This window comes from Corylus avellana, chromosome ca3, assembly GCF_901000735.1.
Source record: "Corylus avellana chromosome ca3, CavTom2PMs-1.0".
In the NCBI taxonomy this organism is placed as follows: Eukaryota; Viridiplantae; Streptophyta; class Magnoliopsida; order Fagales; family Betulaceae; genus Corylus; species Corylus avellana.
This window is the reverse complement of record NC_081543.1, coordinates 35641425-35656564: the sequence shown is the minus strand read 5'-3', so window position 1 is coordinate 35656564 and position 15140 is coordinate 35641425. Positions and strand designations below refer to the sequence as shown.

At 36.7% G+C, this 15140-nt stretch overlaps 1 pseudogene; it reads right to left on the bottom strand.

The window, feature by feature from the left end:
* Positions 1–15140, bottom strand: LOC132174506 (uncharacterized; annotated as a pseudogene).

Here is a 15140-nt window from a genome sequence, read left to right as displayed (position 1 = left end):
TATGCATAATCACCATTACCGTCCTTGAAACATTGTAGTGGAGATTCCGTTTGTTGAAAAAGTTTCATGCTTGCTAAATGAAGAACTTGCTTCATGTGAATCGGTAAAGAAACCCGGTTGTTTCGGCTTAGGCAATAAATTCTCACTGCTCAACATTTGAACCACTGACGACATGTTTGGTCTATCTTCTGGTCTTTGTTGCACACATAACAGACCCACATGAATGTGTCGTAATACATTGGATATAGAGCACAAGTCACCTTCCAATTCATCCATCAATTCCACTAGCCTATCTTCAATCCATAGTTTCCATGCCTGAAAAAAATTGAAAATAAAATTTTTGTTGGTCAAACTACCTTCAAATTGGCCCATGACTCTTAAAAGAGCATTAGAATAACATAGGCATCATGTGACCCGCTATACGGTTTGTAATTGCAATGTTAATAAGAGCTTTCTTTCAAAAAAGTAAATGAATTAGTAGGAGTTGCCACTCTTTATGCTTACATGTCCGAGAAGATTAAGGTGGTGGTCTGGGTGAAAAAATCCTCTGTTCTTCTTTCCACTTACTATCTCTAGTACTAAGACTCCAAAGCTAAATACATCAGATTTTATTGAGTACTGTCCATGCACCGCATACTCAGGAGACATATAACCACTGTAAAATACCATTGCAAAGAAAATACATTAGAAACATATAAACTTAACCTATAAAAGAAGTTAAAGCATACTTACTATGTTCCAATAATCTTATTGGTTTTGGAATCTATTTGATCTCCTCCAAATGATCTAGCTAGGCCAAAGTCCGAAATTTTTGGATTCATATTGTTATCTAGAAGGATATTACTAGCTTTGAGATCCCTGTGAATAATTCTCAGTCTGGAGTCTTCGTGAAGATAAAGAAGCCCTTTAGCAATACCATGAATAATGTTAAGGCGCTTATGCCAATCTAGTAATTTACTCTTTGCTTGATCTGTCCAATTTCACATGTATGTTAGTACATACCTTGCTATATTCTCAACAAACAATTTCATTGATGAAAGAGGATAAGACTAAACACAAATCCGCTAAATCAGGTAAAGGTCAAGGTACAAACCAAAAATAAAGTAGTCCAAGCTTTTGTTGGGCATGTATTCATAGATTAACATGCTTTCATTTTCTTGAATGCAACAACCAAGAAGCTTTACAAGATTGCGATGTTGAAGTTTGGCAACCAAACTAACTTCATTTTTTAACTCACTCAATCCTTGTCTAGAATTCATTGAAAGCCTCTTCACAGCTATATCTTTCCCTTTAAGCAGTGTACCCTGAAAATCAAATTGTCGGTACATTTTTGAAAATAATAAAGATAACTTGACTAGTTATATTACTATTTACCTTGTACACAGCTCCAAAGCCACCTTCTCCCAACTACTTGTTGCTTGAAAAATTATCGGTTGCATTAGCTATGACTGCCAAATCAAATAACATCGCTAACTCCATATCTTCCTTCTCACCTTCATTGTCACAATCCTTCCTCTCACTTCTTTTTGTCATTCCTGAAATAACAAGAGATGCATGAGCATGAAAAATCTGTTAAAAAAAGCAAATTACTCACCCCCGAATCTGTTCTCCAAGAAAGACCTACTTATTTAAATTTCTTAGCTATAAATTGACTATCATGAATCAAATGTTATCCGAATCCATTTTTCACAAATCTACCTTTGTTTCTGAGTTTCTTCTTCCATATATATGAGACCAGTCCAACTATTATCATTCCCACAACTAGTAATGTTGAGCCAACTATAATTCCTACTAGTTTCTTCGTGTTGGATTGCCTCTTTTTCTCAAGATGACCTGAAAGATCAAAACAGGTGACTTTGAGAATAACTCATCAAATTATATATGCATTTCGGCCAAGGATAACGGAAGAAAAGAAAGAGACTTTAGACTATATTTTGTCCATAGTCTAGACTGGGGAAATGGGTAAGAGATGAGGTGGATAAAGCAGTTGAGCTCAACACCACCAATTCCTAGCTTCCCTGGCATCACAAATCGTCTAGCTTTCGGTTGTATGATCAGCTTATTAAGCAAGCTTTGAAAGATATTATATGCAGTGTTGTATGATCAGCTTATGTAATGTGTATCAGTGTTGGTTATCCCCCTTCACCTCAGAAAACATGCAGGACAAAGTCTGAACAAACATATAATAAACCTGAACAAACAAATAAGAAATCTGAGCAGACATATAATAAGCTTGAACAAACATATAAGAAGTCTGAACAAACATGCAGGACAATGTCTCTGTTTTTCAGTATTAGTTTTGATTTAGTATCACTTGTTGATGATTAGTGCAGCCAAGCAGAGAACTATGGGAATCCGCTAATTTTCTATTGTAGGCCAGTTGTTTGTATCATGTGATTTCCCATAGAGAATGTCATCTAAATGGTGGAACTTCCAAATGAAAAAGCTTCTCAGCAGTAAGCAAATATGCATGCTCAAATGTTTTATAGCTCATATGCTTGCAACTGTTTAAAGAAGATGAAATGCTAGCACATATATATTTCATTCCCTTGCTGTCGCATGCTAAAAGTGAAACTGTTCCAGCGGTCAAAATTAAAACCTTCCATCTGCACCATTCGTTAAAATAAAATAAAAGAAAAAAAAAAAAAGAAAAAAAAAAGGAAAATCCAAAGAGAAAATAGAAGTGAAATCGTACCCAGTTCTGAAATGGCCATCCTTAAATAGAGGTCTTGCCCACTCTCACCGAGTTCCCTTATATCAACAAGGCTATCAAACCAAAGCAGGCAGCCGCTTCCTCCATTCCTGACATCTAAACTAGCATATGCTGTACAGGAGCAGTTTTTCAAACACATTCCTTGACATTCCTGGAGGGTCATGCTTTTGTTATACCAGGAAGTAGATGTGTCGGGCAATTTCACCCCCGTATGCTTCCAGAATCCATCTCGGTCATTGCATTCCAAAGGAGTCCTTCGAACACACCCATCTGACCAATCTGCTGAATCCCGATCTTTTGGAGACTTGGGTAAGAATCCTTCCAAGCATGCACATACAGGAGAGTTATTGATGTTGCAGGTAGTATTTCCACCGCATAACGCATAGTTTGTGCACCGATCTGCCGGGGATGTAAAGAAAGTCTCCAACCTCTGTGTTCGATCCATCCACTGGGATCCTTGCACAACGCTTGATGGCTTTACCACAATTATTGCGAAAACAGTGTTAAGGAGTTTGTACTCGAAATAGACCTCCTTCTCATTCAACACGAATTCATACTCAAGTTCTGGATTCGGTCTTACCCAACGACCAGCAGCCGTAAAACGAAGGCCATTCCATGACCCTGCTCTAACCCTTATTTTAGGTCCCTCCATATCAACCCACTGTGGATACCCACGAAGATCTATCCGTACAGAATTCTCACCTTGAGCAGGATCTTCCGTGCTCTTCCAAGATGATAAAAACCTCTCTTGACCAGTTACTAAGTTCCATCCAAGCTTCATTTCCGGTAGGAGTGTGTCACAAGGATAATCAAAACTCTGCCACAAAAACTTCTCTGGATCATCATCATTTCTATTATCTTTGACAACAAGATTTCCCGTGTCCAAGAGCTGTGCAACTGGATTTTGTGGGGTTGTTGATGTATTAGATGACCAAACAGTACCATTGGTGCTATTAAGAAGCACAAGAACTCCAGCATCAGCAAGCTTTAAAACTCCCGAGTGATCGCTAAGCGAAGCTTCTCTATTGGCTACCCATACAACTGTGTCCGAAGATACTGTGTACCAAATTCCCACGTATCGTCTATTGGAATTACCTGGGCTGAAGAATCCCAATTGAAATGATCCGCCAGCTGAAACTAAGGTGTCACCGTCTGTTAGAGATTGAGTTGGAGTAATAGTATCTTGTGTAACGGAGATTCTAAAGAGGGAGAATAAGAAAGAGTAGACAAAAAGATGGGTAAAGGCTTCCATTGATTTTCTAATGTTTATCTTTTCTCATTCAGGGAAAGTAGTATATTCATAGAAGTTGAGATTTAAGCAGCAACAGAGCCCATTATTTCTTCGGAGTCTACCCACCCTTCCTCTCCGTGTTTTTTTTTTTTTCTACAAATTTGATATCAGGAAGAGTTTATGGGCTGTAATGTGACTTGAAAGCCATCAAAATTCGTTCATGGTGCCCAAGATTGGAAAACCAAGTCAAGGTAAGAACATTCGTTTCAATGGCTGCTGCGTCAACCGTTGGGATCTCTGACACTTCCACAAGGTTGAAAAACTAAGGCGAAGCAAGCCATTTCATTTCCACATCTTTCACTTTCTGCTTTGTCTATTATGTTTTAATTTCGTTCTCTGCTTTGAATGTGTTGGTATTTTGAATTACTGGACCCATTCGAGAAGCTTCCCTCCGGTGGCCCGAGACTTTAACAAGGTTGAAAAATCAAGTCAAAATAAGCAAGTCATTTTGTTGTTTTTTTTTTTTAACGGGAATCTTTGCAATTTGATTGATAATAAGATTAGGACCATAAAATTCTTACATTACATAGCATAAAATTTTGAAAAGTTATAGCCCAAAGCTATAAGGTTATGACGTCATAAATACAATATAGATCTTACAATTAAGTATTATATATGACCTCAATTTTTTCGCTAACCCATGTACAACTGCACAAATCTACTCTTGGGCAAACTAGATCTAAGACATAAGTAGCCATATTTCACGATCTTTATTCTAATCCTGCTTGACCCAATAGTCAGGAGAATAAATCCTTCACTCCATAGATCCCTCATGAGGGCAGATCTAAAGAGAAAAAAACTCTTATTCAAAAAACAAAAACAAAACACAAAAGGGGCGAATGAGATGATGTGCACTAGCCGGCATTGGCTAGTGGTAAAGCGAAAATCGGTTGAAAAGAGTAGATCTAAGTTTAAAGACCTGAGCGATGTTAGAATATATTTGAATGACTCTAAAGTTAGGGGTTTGATGAAGATTAGATTAGCCTAATTTAGAGATTTGATTATGACTTGATCACTGTAAATTAGGAGATTTGATTAAGATTGCATATATGCGTGGATTGGGATCCCCAGCAATAGCTGGGGAATTGCCCATCAAAAATGGCTGAAATCCTAGCCATTGAATTTCATCTAATGGTTTATACACCACCACATGTCCATCTAATAAAAAAATACTAAAATAATATGTAAGTTTTAAAAAGAAAATATAAAACAAAATAATAAAAAAATTAAAAAAATTTTAAAAAAAAAGTATGGGGTGGCCGAAGCCACCCCCAAGTGCCGGTTGGGGGTGGTCGGAGCCACCCCCATGGCCCTAGGGGGTGGTTCGGCCGCCCACTAAGGCCAAACCAAAAAAAGAAATTTTTGGGTTTGGCTCTAGGGGGTGGCCAAACCACCCCCTTGTGAAGCCACCCCCAAGGATCTGTTGGGTGGCGGAAGCCACCCCCTAAGGCCATAAACCATCCCTTAGGGCCAAATCCCAAAAAAAAAAAAAAAAAATTGGGTTTGGTTTGGCCACCCCCAACCGGCCATTGTCTCAGGCCACCCCATACTTTTTTTATAATTTTTTATTTTTTTATTATTTTGTTTTATATTTTCTTTTTAAAACTTAAATAATATTTTAGTATTTTTTAATTAAAGGGACATGTGGCAAACTATAGAACACTGGATGAAATTCAATGGCTAGGATTTCAGCCATTTTTTATGGGCAATTCCCTAGCTATTGCTGAGGATCCCAATCCTATATGTGTAAGCTCTATAAATAGAGCATTTTGTATTATAAACAAATCAATTTAATGAGAGTCTAATATAGCTATTTGGGCTTTATCTGTGAACGTACGTTATAGACTGAACTACGTAAAATCTTTGTGTTATTTATTTTATTATTTTCGCATTTGTTTATGAATTTCTTCATGGCATCAAACTACTTACCAAGTGACAAGGATTAAAAAAAATATTAACTTGCACGTGAGGGAGGGTGTTGAAGAATAATTCCACGTTGCTTGTAGACAAGATCTTAGCAATGTTTATAAAGAATGGGCAACACTCTCTTATTGAACCGGTTTTATAAAATGAATTAGGCTCACGAATTTCTTCAAGCCACACAACACAGAGGGGAACGGAGAGAAAATGCCAAAGTTGCTGGTATGGTTAGAGAGTACAAAAAAAATAATAATAATAATAATAAAGAATAAAAAAAGGAAAAAACCAGAAGGGGAGGGGAAGAAGAGAAGGAAGTAAATCAGATCTGGTTTTCTGAGGAGAGAGGAGAAAAGAGGAGACTCTTCGCAAAAAGAAAGCATTTTACATCGCAAGAAGTGATCTCAAGAAAACTTGCTATTTGATACCCAAATCGATGGATTTGGGTTCCTTCTCCCAAGGGTGTTTTTTCAACTCATGAGGTGGTAGCTTTGGATAGTTCAAGTAGACCCTCACCTTTTTCTCCTGAAGATTGGAATTGCCTTTGGGGCTTGAAATTACAGCATTGATTAAAACATCTTCTTTGGAAGATTACTTGGGATATGCTCCCTGTTAGAGCTAAAATAGGCAGAATTATTCCCTCTCAGGATCCTGATGCTTGGATTTGTCCTTTTTGCAATGGTCCTGAGGAGACTTTGCAACATATTTTCCTTGGTTGTTCTTTTGCTAGGATTCTTTGGAGGAACATACAATGGCCTATTGATACTTCTTCTTTCAGCACCTTGCCTATTTCTCACTGGATTATGGCTGTTGTCAAGCCTCATCAATTTCTATCCATTCCCAAGGAAGATGTTTGGAGATTTCAAATCTGTGCAGCAGTGGTTTTGGACCACATTTGGTTTTCTAGGAATCAAATCATTTATAAAGCTCAACATCCGGAGATCAAAACTTCAATCAGGCAGATTTTCACCTCGTTCAGAACTCACTTCTCAACTTGGCATTCATCTGTATCCAACTTTGTTTGGTCTCCTCCGCCTGCTGGGATTTTCAAGGCCAACTTTGATGTGGCTATTAGAAATGATTTTTTTGTGGCAGCAGCTGTGCTTTCTGATTCTTATGGCTGTATTCTTGCTGCTGCTTCAAAACGTTTATCTTCTGTTGATATTACCTTAGGGGAATCTCATGCTGCCTTGTTAGCCTCTCAACTTGCTGCTTCCACTTACTTCTTGAAGGGGACGTTCTCACGGTGATAACTGCCATTGATAACCCCTTGTTGTTTAGAGATTGGAACTTTTCTAGTGTAGTGAAGGATATCTCTCTTATTTTTTCTTCTTTTCAAAGTTGTAAGACTTTGAAAGTGTCACGTTGTGTTAATTTTAGGGCACATTGGTTTGCTAAGTGAGCCGCTTCTAACCTTGAGTTCGGAAGCATTCCCATAGGATCTCTCATTCTCTCTTCCATTAGGATCAAGAGTGGGAATGATCTTCCCTTGTAACATTTTCCCGCATTTGATTTTAAAAAATAATAAAAAATAAAAAATAAAAAATAAAAAAATAAAAATAAAAATAAAAAGAGAGACACGCTTACTGACATATTGTGACACATTATCTTGAGCTCAAGTTCGACAAATGATGCCTTACATGACAAGTTCTTATTTTCTTAGAGCAATTAAATAGATTTTCCTCTATAAATATATGATATTAACATGTACAATAATGTAGGTAATTATTGTGGGAACTTCAATTGGGAAAGTGGGGTTTCGTGGAGAGAAGTATCAAAAGCTCTTGTGTTTGACCCATATTGAGACCTTTAAGTTATTCATCTTTTCCCATTAACTGGTATTTACGTTACAGAAAATATATCCTTACTGTGAGAATCATTGTTAGAATATATTATGGAGTTTGATTTAGAGATTTGATTATTAATTGTAATCTCCTACGATGAGATTTGATGTAATCATATATATATATATATATATATATATATATATATAAAAGCCGAGTTTTGACGTAAGGAATGCTTAGAATTGCGACACATGTCCTCCTAACTCCATCCCCCACGTCTCTCTCTCTCTCTCTATCTCAACTTAAATGTCATAAACTAATTATATGGTTTAAGACATTTAATTAATTGTGCTAACTCTCACTCTCCCATAATTTGTGTTTCAACCGTTTCCATCTCCCACGTCTCTCTCTCTCTCCCTCTATCTCAACTTAAATGTCATAAACTAATTATATGGTTTAAGGCATTTAATTAATTGTACTAACTCTCACTCTCCCATAATTTGTGTTTCAACCATTTTTTTTTTTTCTCTCTCTCCCTCTATCTCCACTTAAATGTCTTAAACTAATTCTATGGTTTAAGACAATTAATTGTGCTAACTTTTACTCTCCCATAATTTGTGTTCAATCGTTTTTTTTTTTTTTTTTAATTAATTGTGCTAACTCTCATTCTCCCATAATCTCTCTCCCTCCCATAATTTATGTTTCGACCGTTTTTTTTAATATAATTTTATGTTTGAACCTTTTCTTTTCTCACTCTAAAGTAATTATATGGTTTAAGTGTCTTAATTATTTCTCTCTCCCATAATTTTGTCTCTCTCTCTCTCTCTCTCTCCCTCTATCTCCACTTAAATGTCTTAAATCTTTCTCCCATAATTTTATATCTGAATTCTTTTTTTTTTTTTTTAATTAATTGTGCTAACTCTCATCATATTAAATGTATATATATATAAAGCGAGTTTGACATGGCAGAATGCTTAAATTGGAAACCGATGTCCTCTTAACTCCATCTCCCATCTCTCTCTCTCCCTCTCCCTCTGCTCACCGACTTAAATTATGCAATTATATGGTTTAAGACATTTAATTAATTATCTTAACTCTCATTCTCTATAATTTGTGTTTGATGGATTTGTCCCGCGATCTCTATATATCTCTCCTCTATCTCAACTTAAATGTCATAAACTAATTATATGGTTTAAGACATTTAATTAGTGTCTAACTCTCACTCTCCCATAATTTGTGTTTCAACCGTTTTTTTTTTTTTTCTCTCTCTCCCTCAATCTCCACTTAAATGTCTTAAACTAATTCTATGGCTTAAGACAATTAATTGTACTAACTTTTACTCTCCCATAATTTGTGTTCAATCGTTTTTTTTTTTTTTTTAATTAATTGTGCTAACTCTCATTCTCCCATAATCTCTCTCCCTCCCATAATTTATTTATATATATAAAAGCCGAGTTTTAACGCAGGGAATGCTTAGAATTGCGACACGTGTCCTCCTAACTCCATCTCCCATGTCTCTCTCTCTCTCCCTCTATCTCAACTTAAATGTCATAAACTAATTATATGGTTTAAGACATTTAATTAATTGTACTAACTTTCACTCTCCCATAATTTGTGTTTCAACCGTTTCCATCTCCCACGTCTCTCTCTCTCTCCCTCTATCTCAACTTAAATGTCATAAACTAATTATATGATTTAAAACATTTAATTAATTGTGCTAACTCTCACTCTCCCATAATTTGTGTTTCAACCGTTTTTTTTTTTTCTCTCTCTCCCTCTATCTCTACTTAAATGTCTTAAACTAATTCTATGGTTTAAGACAATTAATTGTGCTAACTTTTACTCTCCCATAATTTGTGTTCAATCGTTTTTTTTTTTTTTTTAATTAATTGTGCTAACTCTTATTCTCTCATAATCTCTCTCCCTCCCATAATTTATATTTCGACCGTTTTTTTTAATATAATTTTATGTTTGAACCTTTTCTTTTCTCACTCTAAAGTAATTATATGGTTTAAGTGTCTTAATTATTTCTCTTCCCATAATTTTGTCTCTCTCTCTCTCTCCCTCTATCTCCACTTAAATGTCTTAAATCTTTCTCCCATAATTTTATATCTGAATTCATTTTTTTTTTTTAATTAATTGTGCTAACTCTCATCATATATATATATATATATATATATATATATATATATATATATATATATAAAAGCAGAGTTTGGCCGTAGGGAATGCTTAGATTGCACACGGGTCCTCCTCTAACTCCATCTCCCGTCTCTCTCTCTCTCTCTCTCTCTCTCCCTCTATCTCAATTTAAATGTCATAAACTAATTATATGGTTTAAGATATTTAATTAATTGTGCTAACTCTCACTCTCCCATAATTTGTGTTTCAACCGTTTCCATCTCCCACGTCTCTCTCTCTCTCCCTTTATCTCAACTTAAATGTCATAAACTAATTATATGGTTTAAGACATTTAATTAATTGTGCTAACTCTCACTTTCCCATAATTTGTGTTTCAACCGTTTTTTTTTTTCTCTATCCCTCTATCTCCACTTAATTATCTTAAATCTTTCTCTCATAATTTTATATCTGAATTCATTTTTTTTTTTTAATTAATTGTGCTAACTCTCATTCTCCCATAAAAGCCGAGTTTTGACGTAGGGAGTACTTAAAATTGCGACACGTGTCCTCCTGGTCTTAACTCTCTCTCCCATAAATCCGTAGTTCAACTCCTGAAAGACAAAATTTTACCATAATGGGTTGTGTAGTGGAGGAGATGTGGTGTCATTGATTAATCTATGTATTGAGCAAAACTATGGTTTAAAAGGATCTTATGAACATTTGTCATTTTTGGTGCTAATTAGTTAATTAAGAGAAGAAAATAAAAATTGTTGTTGATAATCTTTTAAAGACTTTTTGAGTAAATTACAAAAAAAAAAAAAAAAAAAACCCGGTGCGTAGGACGGGCTCTAAGCTAGTAAAATCTGATTGATTAGTCATAACCAAACAGCTTTTGTTCCTCAAAGAAGCATTTTGAAGAATGTTCTTTTTGCTTAAGGGCTGGTTTATGATTATCATAAGGAGAAAGGGAGTCCTCGTTGCACTATCAATGTAGATTTGATGAAAGCATATGACTCAGTTAATTGGGAGTTCATTCTCTGCTGTTTGAAGAGTCTCGGGGCCCCGGCAAAATTTGTGAATTGGATAATCGAGTACATAACCAACCCGAGGTTCTCTGTGGCCATTAATGGCACTTTAGTTGGTTATTTTCAAGGTGGTCGGGTGATTCTACAGGAAGACCCTATTTCACCTTATCTGTTTGTTATCTCTATGGAAGTCCTCTCGAAATTGTTTGCTGAAGCTTTGAGAGAAGGATTCATTGATTTTCATCCTAAGTGCTCAAAGCTGCTTCTTTCTCACCTATGTTTTGCTGATGATCTTTTCATATTCTCGGCTGCTACATTGAAATCTGCTCTAGCTATCAAACCTGTTTTGGCTGAATTTGATGGGTTTTCGGGTTTGAAGGCTAATCCAAATAAAAGCTCTCTTTTTTGTTCTGGTGTATCACTGGCCGAGAAGGAGCTTGTGCTCAATTGTTTGAATATGAAGGAGGCCACTCTTTCTATGAGGTGCCAGGGAATTCCTCTCTTATCCAAAAAGTTATCAGCAGCAGATTGTGGAGGTTTGGTTGAGAAGGTGTTGGCTCAAATCAATTCATGGCTGTCAAAGAAGCTTTCTTTTGCAGTTAGATTGCAATTGATCTCATCTATTCTGTACAGTGTTCAAGTGTATTGGTCCTCTGTTTTGATCCTCCCTAAACAGATTATAGGCTATTGGAACAAAAATTTAATAGAAGGTTGTCCTGAAAAAATGCAGCTTACAGATCCTTTTTGCTTGGCTAAATATATTGAATTATTACATAAATCACAGAGGAAACATCTCCCCTTCTGCTCCAACTAATGATATTTACCGTGCTTCTAACAATGTAATGCTGGTTTCATTTGCTGAATAAGTTGCATGCTTGCTAGATGAAGAATCTGTTTTAGGTGAATCTGTATAGAATCCTGGATGCCTTGGCTTAGGCAATAAACTCTCACCGCTTAACATTAAAACCACAGATGACATGGTTGGTCTATCTTCTGGTATTTGTTGCACGCATAACAGACCCACATGAATGCATCGTAACACTTCAGATAGAGTGCACGAGTCTCCTAACGCTTCATCGACCAGTCCCATTGGCCTATCCTCAATCCACAATCTCCACGCCTGAAACAAATCAGAACCATATCAGACTACCTTAAAATATTCTCATGTCTAACAAAGAGCATTAGAAAAAAAGAGCATCGTATGAACCTCCGTACTCTAAGAAACTGCAATGTTAATCACATGTTTTATTTAAGAAGGTAAATTAGGAAAGTTTCATCCTTCATGCTTACATGTCCAAGAAGATTAAGATGGTGGCCGGGATGACAGAATCCACTATTCTTCTTCCCACTGACTATCTCTAATACTAAAACTCCAAAACTAAAGACATCAGATCTTATTGAGTATTGCCCACGTACCACATACTCGGGAGACATATAACCACTGCAAAATATCATTCAAAGAAAACGTTCATAAAAATTAACTCACCATAACCTACAAAAAGAAGTTTAAGCATACTTACTATGTTCCAACAATCTTATGGGTCTTGGATTCAACTTGATCTCCCCCAAATGATCTAGCCAAACCAAAGTCCGAAATTTTTGGGTTCATATTATTATCTAGTAGGATATTGCTAGCTTTGAGATCTCTGTGGACAATTCTCAATCTAGAGTCTTCATGAAGATAAAGAAGCCCTCTAGCAACTCCACCAATAATGTTGACGCGCTTACGCCAATCTAACAATTTCCTCTTTGTTTGATCTGTCCAATTCCACATCATGTTAGTACAAACCTAGCTGAATTCTTAACAAACAATTCCATTAACGGAAGATGATAACACTAGACATGAATGTCCATGGAGTTAAGAGGGTCAAAGTCTCAAACCAAATATGAAGGAGTCCAAGCTTTTGTTAGGCATGTATTCATAGATTAACATTTTCTCATTTTCTTGAATGCAACAACCAAGAAGCTTCACAAGATTGCGGTGTTGAAGTTTAGCAATTAACATAACTTCATTTTTGAACTCGTTCGGCCCTTGTCCAGAATTCTTAGAAAGCCTCTTTATAGCTATCGCTTGCCCCTCTGGCAGAGTACCCTGAAAATCAATCAAAAGGGTAGCAAATTTTGCCAAAAAAGACAGTTTAGCAAGTTAGGATGTTCCTGTTTACCTTATATACTGGTCCATAACCACCTTCTCCCAGCTTATTGCTGCTTGAAAAGTTACCAGTGGCATTAGCTATTGCTGTCAAATCAAATATTGGTAATTCCATGTCTTCGTTCTGGCCTTCATTGTCACAATCCTTCCTATGATTTCCTTTTTTCATTCCTGAAATAGTAGGAGCTAGATTGGTCATGAATAACTTGAAGGGTATTATTGAATGCAAGTGACTTAGCATCTATCTAAATTTCTTAGCTGTAAAATCTACAGTCATGCATTAGAAATTATCAGAGCAGAGCCCATACCTTTGAAAGTAAGCTTCTTCTTCAGTACTATATATGAGACCCCTCCGAGTATTAGAATTCCAAAGACTAATATAGCTGAGCTGACTACCAATGCTACCCGTTTTATCTTGCTGGAGTGTCTGCTCTTCCGAATATGATCTGCAAGATTACAAGTAGAGCGAGTGAACACATATATATGTGACTTTTGGTGACAAATGTTGGTTCTGATACCGCAAAACATATAATAGTTAGCATGTTTGAGAAGCATCCATTGAAGAGCAAGCGAGAAAGTTGTAAAAACAAAAACAAAAACAAAAGACCGGACCCGATGACGATGAAGAAAGGCTTTTGTTTCTCAGTTGTGTCTTTTGGTTTCTTTCTTTTTACTGTTTTTGTTGGTGACTTGGCTCAGTGTCATTGAGTGCTGACACAGATGCTGAAGAGTTAAATAAGACATTGTAGATTGCATACGGCTAATTTTGGAAATTGGAAATCCATACTAAATTCAAATGGGATAAAAATACAGCAGCTGAATATGATTTTTTTTACTAAGAAAAAGGTAAAAAGTACCTAGTTCTGAATTGGCCATCCTTACGTAAAGGTCTTGTCCACTCTGGGCATATACTCTCATATCATTCAGGTTGCCGAACCAAAGCAAGCATCCACTTCCCTTTCCCCTAATATCCAAATTTGAATAAGCTGTACAAGAGCAGTTTTTCAAACAAAATCCCTCACATTCCTCAAGGCTCATGGTCTTATTAAACCAGGAAGAAGATGTGTCAGGCAATTTCATCTCCGTGTACTTCAAAAACCCATCTCCACCATTGCATTCCAATGGAGTCCTCCGAACACACCCATCAGACCAATCTACAGAATTCTGATCTTTTCGAGATTTGGATACAAATCCCTTCAAGCATGCACATACAGTAGAGTTGCTGGGATTGCAGGTGGCATATGAACCACAGAAGGCATAAATTTCACATTGATCAAACTGTGCAGTGGAGAAACGCTCCCAACTCTGTGTCCGATCTATCCACGTGAAGCGTACCGAAATGCCTGATGGGTTCAATACTAATCTTGTAAGAACTGAAGTGTTTAGGAGTTTGGTCTTGTAATAGACCTCCCGCTCGTTCAACACAAATTCATACTCAAATACTGGATTCGGTCTTAACGAGGGAATTCCTGAAAATTGAAGGCCGTTCCATGACCCTGCTCTAGCCTTTATTTGAGATCCCTCCATAGCAACCCACTGTGGATACCCACGAAGATCTATCCGTATTGAATACTCACCTTGAGCAGGATCATCCGTGCTCTTCCAAGATGACAAAAACCTATCAAGACCAGTTACTAAATTCCATCCAAGCTTCATTTCCGGCAGGAGTGTGTCGCAAGGATAATCAAAACTCTGCCACAAAAACTTCTCTGGGTCATCATCATTTCTATCTTTCACAACAAGATTCCCGGTGTCCAAGAGCTGTGCAACTGGATTTTCTGCGGCTCTTGATGTATTAGATGACCAAACAATACCATTGGTTCTATTAAGAAGCACAAGAACTCCATCATCGGTGACATTTAAAACTCCCCAGTGATCGCTAAGCGGAGCTTCTCTGTTGGCTACCCATACAACTGTCTCTGAAGATATTGTGTACCATATTCCCAGATATCGAGTTTTGGAATTACCTGGGCTGAAGAATCCCAATTGAAATGATCCGCCAGCTGAAACCAAAGTAGTGCCACCGTCTCTGATTGACTGACTTGGAGTAATAAAGTCTTGTGTAATGGAGATTCTAAGCAGAGAGAAGAAGACAGAGTATACGAAAAGATGGGTAATGGCTTCCATAGATTTTCTT